Source organism: Malaya genurostris, chromosome 1 (genome assembly GCF_030247185.1).
Source record: "Malaya genurostris strain Urasoe2022 chromosome 1, Malgen_1.1, whole genome shotgun sequence".
Classification (NCBI taxonomy): domain Eukaryota; kingdom Metazoa; phylum Arthropoda; class Insecta; order Diptera; family Culicidae; genus Malaya; species Malaya genurostris.
This window is the reverse complement of record NC_080570.1, coordinates 64,803,555-64,818,313: the sequence shown is the minus strand read 5'-3', so window position 1 is coordinate 64,818,313 and position 14,759 is coordinate 64,803,555. Positions and strand designations below refer to the sequence as shown.

General features: G+C 38.8%; 1 protein-coding gene across 7 annotated transcripts in view; it reads right to left on the bottom strand.

Annotated features, from left to right (window-relative positions):
- The window catches only part of LOC131440310 (equilibrative nucleoside transporter 1), a 75,810-nt gene extending 61,271 nt beyond the window's left edge, over positions 1-14,539 (bottom strand). The window contains exon 1 of one of the 7 annotated variants that reach the window (XM_058611469.1): positions 14,521-14,539. The gene's annotated coding sequence lies outside the window, so the exon portion shown is untranslated. Of the gene's footprint in view, positions 1-8,332; positions 8,412-9,183; positions 9,342-13,458; positions 13,481-13,996 lie in introns of those variants that run through there. The other 6 variants (XM_058611465.1, XM_058611463.1, XM_058611464.1 and 3 more) reach the window with 6 other exon arrangements.
- Between the last annotated feature and the right edge of the window lie 220 nt (positions 14,540-14,759).

Here is a 14,759-nt window from a genome sequence, read left to right as displayed (position 1 = left end):
TGTATCATTTGAAAACGAGTAACTAGTACTCAAACTCCCGAGTTATGAAAGTCGAGCGATGTTAATTGGAATTGACACACTGCATGTTCGACGTGATTTATCACGAGCAATGACAATATCTGATATTTTAACTGATAGGATCGATTGCCCCGCACTTCTTAGCGAAATCAACCTCAACGTTCGATCACGTGTTCTTCGTAACAGTTTGTTCCTTCGCTTACCATTTCGTCGCACTAATTATGGAATTAACGGTGCTATTACAGGAATGCAGCGGTTCTTCAACAGAGTTTCATCAGGATTTGATTTCCATCTGCCACGCCGTGCCATACGATCTAATTTTTTATATATACTAAGAAATAATCATTTGGACTAAATTATGTCTGTTGATTCAAATAAATAAATAAATAAATATTATTGTCAATCCAAAGTATTGTCAATACCATCAATCCAATTGGCTTGATTTTTTTTTTATTCAATAGTAACATATTTGAAGGCACACTGCTTAAGCTCTTAGATGCCAAGGGCATTTTCTTATTTTAAATTAAAACTAACTTAAAACTAGGGTATTATCATTAGGGTAGTGGCGAATTCCGGTCGCAATGGTCGATTCTGCAGATTCAGTCTGCAGCTGGCGATCGGCAATGGTCGGTGGATTAAATATGGCATTAGTTTCTTCCAGATAACGATTATACATTTCAATGGGTCCGCGGGAAACACCCCCAGGTCACAGAGACCCAGCGGGTAGCCCGCATGTTGTTCATCGATTGAAGCAGTTTTCCCGTGGGCGATGCCTTTGCCTAAGAGAATGAAAGAAGTATAGAGAAGTAATTTTGTGGAAAACGGGATGAAAAAGGGGGTATGAGAACGAATGACCAAACACGATAAAGATCTAATTAGTTGACATCGAGATGGTGGAGAAACGGAGAAAGGGGGAACGAAGAAGTTAGTGACAGCAAAAAGATCTTGTTATTTTATACAGAGATGGTGGACAGGCGAGGGATTTGGAGAATCGGGCGAATGTTAGTCTCGAACCTGTAGGTGAAGATTATTCTTAGCCTCGACAAGAGAGAGGAAACTACGGATTACACTTGTATATTAATGTGTTTAAGGTACTGGTATATGAGAAGCATATATAAACTATCCCGACTCGCCAACACATCCCGAACCGGAACATTGGACGGTCTACCTCGGGCCCTAAGGGATTCCAGTAGCTCCGACCTGACGTCGCGATACTCTACGCACGACCACACGACATGCTCGATGTCCTGATAACCGTCGCCACAGGTGCAGAGACCGCTCTCCGCGAGCCCAATACGCCGGAGATGTGCGTTGAAGGTGTAGTGATTTGACATGAGCCGCGACATAACACGAATGAAATCGCGACTCACGTTCATCCCCCTGAACCAAGGTTTCGTCGATACCTTAGGGATAATGGAGTGTAGCCATCGTCCCAGTTCGTCATTGCTCCATGAAGTTTGCCAACTTTCGAGAGTTTTCTGACGAGAGATTCTGAAAAATTCATTGAAGCATATTGGTCTTTCATAAATATCACCTTCTAATGCGCCCACTTTAGCCAATGAGTCTGCCTGTTCATTGCCTGGAATGGAACAATGCGATGGGACCCAGACTAAGGATATTAAATAAGACCGTCCAGATAAAGCTCTCAAGTGTTCCCATATTTTCCCCAGAAAATAGGGGGGATACTTTCCTGGCATCATTGCCTGGAGAGCTTCTATTGAACTTAGACTGTCCGTGACAATGAAGTAATGATCTTTGGGCAAGGTTTCAATGATCTTAAGAGTGTACTGAATGGCAGCTAGTTCTGCGACGTAAACTGAAGCTGGATCACTGAGTTTGTAAGAAGTGGTGATGTTTTGATTGAAGATGCCGAAGCCTGTGGACTCGTTGATGTATGATCCGTCAGTGTAGAATATCTTTTCACAGTTGACCGTTCTGAATTTGTTATGAAAAATATTGAGGGCCACTTGAGGGCGTACGTGATCCGGAATTCCACGAATCTCTTCTCTCATGGATGTGTCGAAAAATACAGTGGAATCAGAAGTATCCAAGAATAGGACACGGTTGGGCACAAACGAAGAAGGGTTAATATTCTAAGCCATGTAATCAAAATACAAGGACATAAAACGGGTCTGAGAATTGAGCTCGACAAGCCTTTCGAAGTTTTCAATCACCTTCGGATTCAAGATTTCGCATCGGATTAGCAATCGATATGAGAGATCCCAGAATCGGTTTTTCAACGGTAAGACGCCCGCCAACACTTCGAGACTCATCGTATGAGTTGACTGCATGCAACCTAAGGAAATACGCAAGCAACGATACTGGATTCTTTCCAGCTTGATGAAATGAGTGTTCGCCGCGGATCGGAAGCAAAAGCATCCATATTCCATAACGGACAATATCGTTGTTTGGTACAACCTGATCAGGTCTCCTGGATGGGCACCCCACCACGATCCGGTTATCGTACGAAGAAAGTTGATTCTCCGTTGGCATTTTTGTTTCAGATATCTAATGTGACATCCCCAGGTGCCTTTGGAGTCGAACCAGACCCCGAGATATTTAAATGTGAAGACCTGAGCTATGGTTTCACCCCCTAGTTGAAGCTGTAATTGTGCTGGTTCTCGCTTCCTTGAAAATACAACTAGCTCAGTTTTCTCCGTAGAGAACTCGATACCCATTTGAAGAGCCCATGTAGACAAGTTGTCGAGGGTATCTTGTAATGGTCCTTGGAGATCGGCAGCTTTGCGTCCTATAATAGACACAACGCTGTCGTCGGCAAGTTGTCTTAGCGTGCAAGATGTGTTGATACATTCATCAATATTGCTTACGTAAAAATTGTATAAAAGGGGGCTTAAACATGAGCCCTGAGGAAGACCCATGTAACTGAATCGTATTGTCGACAAATCACCATGCGCGAAATACATGTGTTTCTCGGACAATAGATTATACAAAAAGTTATTCAAAATTGGTGAAAGACCATGCTGATGCAACTTCTCAGATAGGATGTTTATGGAAACTGAGTCAAAGGCCCCCTTGATGTCGAGGAAAACTGACGCCATTTGTTCTTTACGAGCAAATGCCATTTGAATTTCTGTTGAGAGCAACGCAAGACAATCGTTCGTTCCTTTGCCCCTGCGGAAACCAAATTGTGTATCTGAAAGCAAGCCATTAGTCTCCACCCAATTGTCAAGATGAAAGAGAATCATTTTTTCGAACAATTTCCGGATGCAGGAAAGCATAGCAATCGGCCGATACGAATTGTGATCGGAGGCTGGTTTCCCTGGTTTTTGGATGGCGATCACTCGCACTTGTCTCCAGTCGTGTGGGACAATATTACCCGTAAGAAACTTGTTAAATAAATTCAACAAGCGCCTTTTCGCAGGGTCAGGGAGATTTTTCAACAAGTTGAATTTAATTCTGTCTAGCCCCGGGGCTTTATTGTTACACGACAAGAGTGCGAGTGAGAACTCTACCATCGAAAACGGTGTTTCGTTTGTATTTGATGTCGCGGCGCGGGTGGTCTTCTGTTCCGGAACAGAGTCTGGGCATACTTTTTTAGCGAAATCGAATATCCAGCGGTTGGAATATTCCTCGCTTTCATTCGTGGCGTTTTGGTTGCGCATTCGTCGGGCTGTGTTCCAAAGAGTGCTCATCGATGTTTCTTTTGATAATCCTTCAACAAACCATCGCCAATAACCAAGTTTCTTTGCTTTGACTAAGTTCTTCATTTGCTTGTCTAACGCCGCGTAATTCCGATAATTATCGGGTGTTCCATTTTTTCTGAACTTTTTGAACGCTAAAGATCTTTACGCGTTGAGTGATGAGCACTCTTTGTCCCACCACAGGTTAGGAGGACGGATGTTGGTTTTCGCGCCAGGTACACGTTTCGTCTGAGCTTGAGTCGCGGTGTCGAGAATCAAGCCAGCCAACAACGTGTACTCTTCCTCCGGAGGAAGTTCTTGTGTTGATTCTAGTTTCTCAGATATCGAATTTGCGTAGTATTTCCAATCAATATTTCGTGTGAGGTCATACGAAACATTGATTGTCTCCGATGGTCTTAATCCGTAGGCGATTGAAATTACGATAGGTAGATGGTCGCTACCGTGGGGATCGGGGATCACCTTCCACGTGCAATCCAACCGTAGCGAGGTCGAGCATAAGGATAAATCCAGCGCGCTTGGTCTTGCTGGTGGTGCGGGAATCCGTGTCATTTCTCCGGTATTCAAAATAGTCATATTGAAGTTATCGCAAAGATCATAGATCGCGGTTGATCTGTTGTCATCATGAAGACAACCCCATCCCGCACCGTGAGAGTTAAAGTCTCCTAAAACTAACGTCGGTGCGGGAAGAAGTTGCATGATACTGCTGAGCCAGTGGTACCCAACTGAGGCTCTAGGGGGAATGTAGATGGAAGCAATGCAAAGGTCCTTGCCTTTCATTGTGACATGACATGCGACAACTTCAATACCTGGTATCGATTTGAGGTTAATTCGATAGAAGGAATAGCACTTTTTGATCCCCAAAAGTACTCCTCCGTAGGGATCGTCTCGATCCAGGCGAATAATGTTAAAATCGTGGAAGTTCAGGGAAACATCAGAAGTTAGCCAAGTTTCGCACAATGCAAATGCGTCACATTTCAGATTATTCACAAGAATTTTAAAAGAATCTATTTTTGGGATGATACTTCTACAATTCCACTGTAAAACAGTGATTGAATCCGTGACCTCGGTGGATGAGTTAGCCATCGAAGGATACGATCGCTGAAAGAAGGGGCCATTTTGCAGTCAACTGCTTCAAAAAAGTTCTAACTGTAGGTATCAAAGCCATAAACAGGCTTTAAAGAGGATCAGAAATATTGAAGGTGTTAAAAATCCAGTCCACAACATCAGAGAATTTTATGAGCCCAGCACCCAGCTGGTTCTCTGTTGGGTTTTCAGGGGCACTTGAGGATTTTGGTGTCCCGGGAAGTGGTGGGAATTCCTTCTCAGAATTGAGTTTTCCGAGACCAGGAACTGTTTGCTTCGGAGCTTTGTCTCCACTACTTCTAAACATAAATGTTGGAGGCCCATCGGAAGACAACTTCGTACCCTTACTAGGAAGCTTAGGAGAGGATTTGTTTACTCTTTTCCTATAGCTATGAGGGGCCGCTGAAGATGTACCTTCTAATGGGTCGTCAAACTCGCTCTCGTCAGTTAACAAGCAGGTATAGATGTTCGTTGATTGCTTAGGGGGGGGGGTGGCACTCTTGAGCATGTCAGCAAAGGAACGCTTGGAGTGTTCCTTCAGGGAACGTTTCAAACCATCCTTGCGCACTTTGTACGCGGGACATGCCATCAGGTCATGCGAACCCTCCTTACAGTAAAGACACTTTGCAGTACCCTTACCGCAGGAGCCATCCGCATGAGCCTCCCCACAATTAGCACAACGGGGCTTATTGCTGCAATGGGACGCTGTGTGTCCCAGTTGCTTGCAGTTGGTGCAGTTCATGATACGTGGAACATAGAGACGAACAGGGAGGCGAACTCGGTCCAGGAGGACGTAGTTAGGTAAAGCCGAGCCAGCGAATGTCACCCGATACGAGCCTGATTGGGGGTATGGTTTGGTACCATCCCCCGCGATCGACACTGAATGCAATCGCTTGTAATCCAGTATCTTTACGTTCTTAAGTAGGGGGTTTTAAAGCAACCCATCCCGTACTTAAGAACGTCATCGCAAGTCAAACTGGCATCGGTGACAACGCCGTCAATTTCGACTTCACGAGCTGGGATGTACACACGGTATTCCCGCGTAAAAAGCTCACCCTGAACGATCTCGTTAGCCTGTTTTGAGCTGGTTAACGAGACCCTAAGCTTGTCCGGGCGTACTTTGTCAATACTCTTGACAGTAGAGTATCGCTTCGTCAGCTCTCGCGATATATGGAGACAATTTAATTTTTTTCCATTTAATTTGGGCCGGAAATAAACCGTGTACGGTCCGGCCGGGAGTGCAAGTCCGTCGGGATAGCTCTTAATGCGAGTTTTGCTATCGACAGTTGTCTCCATTTTATCATCTGGTGGGTCAGGGTTTTGTTTCACAGGGTTTGTCATGGCACGGAATTGTATCCGCACGGGTTAGAAATCTGGGATACCACCAGATAATTTCAAGGACAGAAAAAAAGGGAAAGAGAATGATACTTAGCTTAATAATGGATAGCCACCAATGCCTGGCCTTGGCTAATCGGTGTGCTACAAAACTCGGCCGCTGGGGCCACGCGTTGGTTGAATTGTTGTTGTATCTGTGTGCCAAAAACCTCTAAGAGGAAAAAAAGCACACAGCACCGGGTCACGACACTACTCCAAATGTTCACTATTCAAAGTCTATACACTGCACTATTGTATTATGTATGAAAACCTCTCAGCGGAACGAGCACCATTGTCTATTATACAATAACGGTACAATGTCGATTGTCCGATCGCTTTATCACACACGGCACTGGTTTTCAGCGTTTCGCAGTTAACAAAAGCACGTCTGTTCGCTCGGAAGGTTGAAACGGCAATGATGAATTGGCTTGATAACTTGAGTCCAAGTTTTTCGAGTAATTCAAGCGTTTGGCGTTTTAAATATTGGAAATGATAATTAAAATATTGAGAGAAGAGGTTGTTGCACACATTTAACGGTTTCTCTCTGGAGAGAAAGTATTGTCGGATTGATGAGCAGTTTTGATTTTTTGACAATATTTTCGTCAATCCATTGAAGTTTCCATTACACGATCAAAAGTATTGTCAATACTCCTTGTATTGACAATAATATTGTCTCGTGTAAGGGCCGCTTATGAAAACTTTCATATCTTATTAACAGAGTTGCCATTTATGTTGATTTATCTGTAGAAATTAGATTGTTTGACCCTTTCTTTTGGATATTTTAGAACATATGAAATTCATGAAAATACACACTTAACTCATAAAATGAGTCTAAAAACTGTTGATATTTAGTGGAAATCATACTACATGAAATGCACATCAAAACGATAAAATATATCGTTACCTCTAGATTCTATATGAATTGTATACGAATGTCACATTATTTTCCACATAGATTTTAATTGAAACGGAGTTGACCGAATCAAGTGTTTTGCACATACATTTGTACTGTATTTCTTTCCACTAGAAAAGAAGGTATTTAACACATGTAGTTTGATTCAATAGCAAAACACATCACATCCAAAGGAAAAACACATCAAAGCTTAGTGAAAAATAATCTAATCTAGCATTTTAGTGAATTTGCACATGAAATCTTGAAAGAAATCACATTGGTTATGTATTCAAATGAAAAAGCATATTAAATTTAGGTTCCGATTACATATGAATCGATCGTGCAAATTTTTATCAGTGTGGCAAGATTTGCGAGATTTGTACCCGAAACTCTACCCGAATCCAAACCCGACGGGTACTGATCGGGTTCGGGTCGGGTGCGGTTGACGATTTTTTTCATTTTTAACGGGTACGAGTCGGGTTCGGGATAAAAAATTTGATCGGGTTTCATGTTTTCAAATGCGAATACCCGAGTTTTTTTCGGGTTCGGGTCGGATATGAGCTGAAATTCATGTTTTTATCCGGTACGGGCTGGGTTTAGAAAAAAAACTCAGCTTGGTCTCGTATATTTTTGACAGGTTTATTGAGATTTTCTACAATTTACGCTTCGTCTCAAAGGGTGTGGAACGTTCTAAAGGTAAATTTAAAATGGAAAAAATAATTTAACGTACGATCTGTCGTATAAAAGCAGTGCAGTGAAAAACATCTTAGTGTACATATGTGAACTCATCGGGACGCAGTGTCCGTTTGTTAGTTGTGAAAAAAATGTTTAATACTGCTGCTATCACATCTCGTTTCTGTAAATCGCAATCGAACGTGTAATTTTTTTTTTTTGTAAAACTATTGAAAACATCGCATTCGTTTTATGTGCATTAGATTCACATGAATTGTTTTTTCACAAACAGAATTATCTCCAGATGAGTGTTTTGCGATTCATTCAATTACACAATATATCGGAAAGTTTAGAAGACTTCAATACTGCCAGCATGACAATATTGATAGTAAAAAAGTATTGGTAAAAAAGTGTCAGATTTGCGACCGACAAAAAACAATGAGAAGTACTTGAGCAAACTAGTTTTGCAAAAAAGGGTCGGAAAGTTTTTCTGACCTCAGAGGCGAGTGACCGTATGCTTTAGGGGCTGTGGAAGCCCTATTGGAAGTATACTGAGCTCTACACCTGGAAAACGTCTAGATATGGAATTTCACATCTGGAAATTAGATTATATTTGTCATGCAATTAATACCTTGTATACACAATAAGTGTCTCGGGTTGACGGTTCAATGCATAGGGCGCTGGTCTTACAAGCCAGTTGTCGTATGTTCGAGCCCCGACCTGGAAGGATTCTTAGTGTCAGTAGGATCTATAGTATTAGCCATGCAATGATTATGTACACTAAGAATCGGCTGCGAAGTCTGTTGAAACAGAAAGGCCAAATTCCACAAAAGGAATGTAATGCCAGGACTTTGCTTTTTACACAATAAGTTCTTTGCAAACAGTACCACAGATATACAGGCTTGAATAAAATTGTTCTTAATACTGTGTAAATTTCCATGAAAACGATGAAAACAAAAAGTTGACTATTGACACCTACTTGAGTATTGGTCACGCTCTTTTCGAACGTTCCAATTACGTTCCGGAACGTTTTGCTGTCTATTATAGAAATATTCCAACTACAACCATTTAAACATTTCTTACATGAAGTATAAAATACAACTTTATTTCAACGTCGTTTAAATAACACGTGAATTAAATTAGAATAAAAAATGATCCGGTTATTTGAACAAATAGCAAAACAATAACTTTGGGTGAAGTGAATGTAGCATTCAAAATAGTGCCGATCGCGGTGAAATCTGCAAGTATTCGCCACGCTGTCCATTTCAAATTTTACACACAGTTCATGTGCGAGTCTGAATATCTGTTTTGTGTGACAGTACTAGGTCAAGAAAATTTTTCTTCAAAATCAACTCTATGGCGATAACCTGTTTTCAAATGAGCAACGTAACCTTGTTTGCCAAGTGTAGAATGCTTGTTTCTCGAAAATTTGGGCCGCTATAGCTCTTAGAAACAAAAAATCTAATGAAAAAAAAATCTTACCTTTTCTGCGTTTCCTTTACTGTTGATATATTTTCCGTACAACTAGAAACAATTCGGTTACACGATAAAAGGGGTACAGTAATAACAACTAATTTGAACTGTGTCTGTTTATCTAAGATGGAACTATAAAGTAGCAATTCATTCTGACTGACTGATAGTAGTAATTTTTTTTTTAAATTTTATTGCCCAATGATAACTGATCGATAACTAATCAGTAATTTATAAATCCATCATTTGGTATGACAATGGCTACCACTCGTCGACCTTAGTAACAAATAATTCGATAAGATGTTCATTTGCTATCAAAAGCCTTGTGCCAGTTTCAAACACTGATAGCAAAGACAAATGAATTCCAAAATGTTTCATACCGCCCACTAGTGCACAGTTGCCATCAACGCGACAATAACAATCAAGAAAAATACAGTACCATAGAATTGTAGATCGAAATTGGATTTTTTTTTGTGAAAAACCAATTAGAGGCTCAGCTACGTTCCCATCAGTAGTTCAATCGACAACATTATTAGAAATATTGGAAGATCACGAATGCCTAAACAGACACCAGTCAAAGTTACCAGACGAAACAGTCAAACAATTTGTTAAACTAGATGCAGAATTTGCGCGGAACCAGAACCACTACTAGTTAAATTCTGATATTAATTAACATGAATGCTAAGTCTCTTTAACCCTGGAACGCTCTCGTGACATCTTGCGAGTAAAATGTTGAATATAAATGATGCTATGAAAACACCATAAGTCAAGAAACCGTTTCGCGAATTATTTTAACCAATTTAATTAGTGCCTTTTTTGAGCATTCAAGACATTTCTAACAAAATCTTTATCACTAACACTATCATTTCTTCCATGATCTTCCTGCTTTACAAGTTTGCAGTTGTCGTCTGGCACAAAATATGAGTAAACTGAAAATATCATCAGGCGCCGATTGAAAAAGCATTTTATCCGTTTAAAACATCTAATGATCGGTTGCTACTTAGTAACTAACTTTTAGCAGTGCTAATGTCTCTATTTACGGAATAAACATGCAGAAAAACGAAGCCATTTCTTTGATATACTAAATTTTTCAAAACAACCACACTACACGGAAAGTCCGAAATAAGCATTTTGGCGAAAAAATTAGTTCTGTATGAAATGTTCAAAACGACGAATGTAACAATGAGATATTCTCTTTGTTTACTTTCTCTTTCGATTATTACGGCACTCTTAGCAATCCTTCACTAGAATTATTTACCGATAATAATAACTAAAGTTATCATCTTTGAATCTGCACTGAAGGAATTACCAAAAAAAGCAGGAATATTCCGCAATAATCGAAAGAGAAAGTAAACAAAGAGAATCTCTCATTGTCACATTCGTCGTTTTGAACATTTTATACAGAGTTGATTTTCTGATTTTAGTTAGTTATTTTTTGAGACAACTAAAAAATATTACTTTTGCTAATTTAGATTTTTTAATTCTCATTCCCTGAATAATAATAAAATATTTGTTGAAATGGCTATTTTTTAGTTGAATTCATCAATTAGACGTGCTGTCATTTCTTAGCTAAGGCACACTTCATTTCCATTCAACTATTTTTTCAATTGAATTAGAGAAATAAAACGTCGTTTTCAACCAACATAAATGGTTGCACTGGCTTCTGCAATTTGCAGCTACATGGCGCACTGTCACCGAAAAAACGTTCACACTGTAATGACTACTAACCACTAGATGTCACACTACTGTCGAAAAAAATTTTTCAGTCGCGGTTGTCTGTTCTATATTGCCAGGTATAAATACGATGTATTGGAGAAAAAGACATAAACCAAACATAAACTTCTTTTTGAAAATTTTCTCTTCTAAATCGCTGTTTTCTTTATTCCACTTCGCGAAATCGACTCTCTTACTGAAAACTTTGAGCACTCGGAAAACAAAAACCGAATACAAGTAGTACACCGGACGGCGTAGCCCGGAAGGTTGGAAGAACTTCATTTGACATATACAATTAGAGTGCAACATTCGAGACTCACTTCACTATTCCGCGTAAAAACATTATTACGCACAATCGCTTCAAATGCGCACCAATTCTGAATAAATACACTTTCCACTAAGAGTTTACGGCATTTTTACATATCGGTTTAGAAATTTAAATTTCTAAATATGGATATATTGTAACACATGCGAAAAACATCAAAACAATTTGCAAGCAGTTTCAACAAGACTGTCCTTTTTAGCTTTTTTATGTATTGTTTTGCTTTGACACTTCTCATGAGTTTTTGGCTAATAAACTTGTTAATAAAACCAATTTCATTTTTGTTTTCTTTGTGCTGTCCTTCAGAAATGATGGTGATAGATAAATAGAAACAAATTTTCTGATTTTAATAACAAAATTAGTTGTTAATGACAATTTCGTGTTGGATTGAAATATTGCTGGTTTCGTCAACTAAACACATTCTCTAAAAATAAGAGTGTTTTTCAGCAAAGTAAATTCTCAATTCTAACTAATTTAATAGATATATATTGGAAATTTTGTAGTTAAAATCAACTACAATTAGCTGATTAAGCAAATAATTTTTGTTCGAATTTTGAAGCGAGGCAGGCGTAGAGCCGAGTGTTATATACCTTTCGAATCAGTTTGTCGAGATCGCCTGTGCGTGTGTCACTTATACACAACGTTTTAGTTTTCTCAGAAAAGGCTGTACTAATTTTCACAAACTTAGGTTCAAACGAAAGGTCCCACAGAAAGTTCTTGTATTTTATTCGGATCCATCCCAAAATATTGAAAAAATATGCACTCATTTTTATCTGAAATGTCTGAACCGATTTTCATAAACTAAGATTCAAATAAAAGGTCTCATAGTCCCATAGACTGCTATTGAATTTCATTTTGGATCCGACTTCCGGTTCCGGAGTTACATGGTAATATGTGAAAATTAGAGAAAAAGTGTGCATTCAATTTTCTCTGAAACAGCTCAACCGATTTTCACAAACTAAGATTCAAATGAAAGGTCCTATAGTTTCCTAAAAAATTCTAGAACATTTTATCCAAATTCTTCTAGTTTGCAGAGCTTGTTAGTTTGTGGGCATAAAAACTTAATTCGGCACTACACTTATCTTGTTCCGGAAGCACCGAAAGTGGTGCAGAAAGTTACAGTTACAGGGCGGTGAGTGTCGAAGTTTACATATCGCCATATAGAATGACAATATGTACCACACCGAAAGAAGAAGTAAACACAAAACAAACGATGCGTGCTTTGCTCTATTTCGTACACGAAATCGAAACGGTTACGAATGTTTGCTACTATTATGTAATATTGGTAAAAGGTTCTGCGGTTGATAAAAATTATAGCTATTTTATAATCAGTACGACCGAAAGAATGAACGAATGTCATTGAATTCAAATTTATTTGAAAAAATATGAAATTTTCACATCCGCTAATGCAGTAATACCGTTTCAGTTGTATAATGATGTCAATAATATAAAAGTAATAATTCTACTACATGTTTTATGCTGCTGATTCATGCTGTTTAGCTTACATATGCAGAAGTAACAGAAACGCAGGTTCGCTTCGTTTGTTAGATTTAGTTTAATTGATTTAATCGAAATTGAGCATGGGACAGTATGTACATATAGGTTTAACTAGGTTCAAACTGTTCCAATTTGTAGGTCATATTTGTTGCTGGCAAACGAACCAACTTTGGCCATTCCGGTCATCCGAATCCTGTTTCGGAAGTATTGTAAAAAGTGATCAAAAACTGCAAAAAGGATCTTACTCACTGTTTTTAAGATAGCCAAACCGATTTTCGCAAACTTATCAATTCAAAGGAAAAGTCTTACAGTTTCATACGGAATTTCTTAATTTGTTGTGGATACTGATTTCGTATTTGTAGACTTTGTCAGATTAAGTCCGAACAAACCTTCCTATTTATATTCAATGAACAGTTTTTTTTCCTAATTCCACAGTAATATTTTTTATGTTATGAGTAATATGAGAAAGGCATCATTACGCTACTAGGTGTGTTAAAACAGGTTTTTTCAAATACAATAAAGACTAAAACCATTAACTTTCGATCCGCATTGAAGAAATCTTTGAAAAACACTGGAATATTTCGTAATAATTGCCGGAGAAAATAAATAAAGTGACCCTGTTGATTCCACTTATGACCTTTCCTAATATTCATTGAGAACTAACATTATAACTATATCCATCTCAGGATGACCAACACAGTCTACTCTTGTTTAACTTGTTTCCCGCATTCTGACTATAATAATTTTATGCTTACCTAAGTATACTATAGTGTATTTTTCGTATTCAGAAGATTTCTACGCACACAAAAAAATCTAGTTTAATTTAGTAAATAGACAGAAAAAATATAATGTAACTTTTACTTTGCAGCAAGCTTGACCTTACATCGCATTTTCACTTCACAATGTTTATTTATTAGCAACTGAATTGGGCTAATCACGATAAAACAAAATTCTGGATTTATATGATACCAAATGTTTTGTTGATTAACACAAACTCTCTATAATGTATGTGTTTTACATCAAACGGCACATTTTTTCACATATAAAGACATCAGTGTGTTTTAGCCAACCACACTTTCTTCAATAGTGTAGCGGTACTAGCCGTACGAAAATGGAGAACTATCGCTAGCGAGGTTATGAATGAAAACTTGAAGCAAACAGGACACCGGGGAACTACATTCTTACGTTTCGTTTGGGATGTTTTAGGAAGATGACGTGAATAAGGCAAGGAAAAATGATGATTAAAAATTAGTTTTGTTATGAAGTCGATACGAGCCGATCGGAGATATGTACCCATAGAGGAGATTCCAACTTTGTTTTCATGTCAGTGCATGTAGTTTCAATTTGACATTCAAACTTCTTTGTTATGACTATAAGCGTATGTTAAGACAGTTCGAATCGATCCGAACAATTATAAATCACATTGCATTCGTGTCACACCTCGTGTTTTATATTTGTCACTTGCAATCTAGCGGCAGTCAATGATGTGAATCAGCACCAATTTACTTTCTTGTTTCACACAATCACTTTAATTTGATCACTATTTCAGCATCACCTCTCCATTACCGATAAACAGTAATTCACACCGTGCTTTATGTATTAGCATATCACCATGTCGTAACAAGGTGATAACTCAAGATGTCTACGATGAGCACGTGATTTCGGGATATCCGTGCTATTTGGAAAACTCACAGCGCTGTTCCGTCTCTAGTGGCACACCGAATGAAATTCGACTTTTCCGCTTGCCGAACGACATGTAACACTGCACCAAACCGTTGGTGCTTGCTGTGCATGTATGTGTGTGCGTGCGTATTTACCACTTTTCAAAGCAGGCAGACCGTGGGATGAACAGCGGCAGCCTTCCTACGTTTGTTTGATCGAAGGCAACTGAATGGAAAAGAACTACCGCAACAAGCAAATTTCGAAAAATAACTCTCCGTGCACGCGGCTTGTTCACGCAGAAAAAAACTTTGTAGAAATACACAAACGAATTATTTTGGTAATATATAACGACTCTGGTTATATACCAACCATATTTTTTTTCTAAGCAACCAAT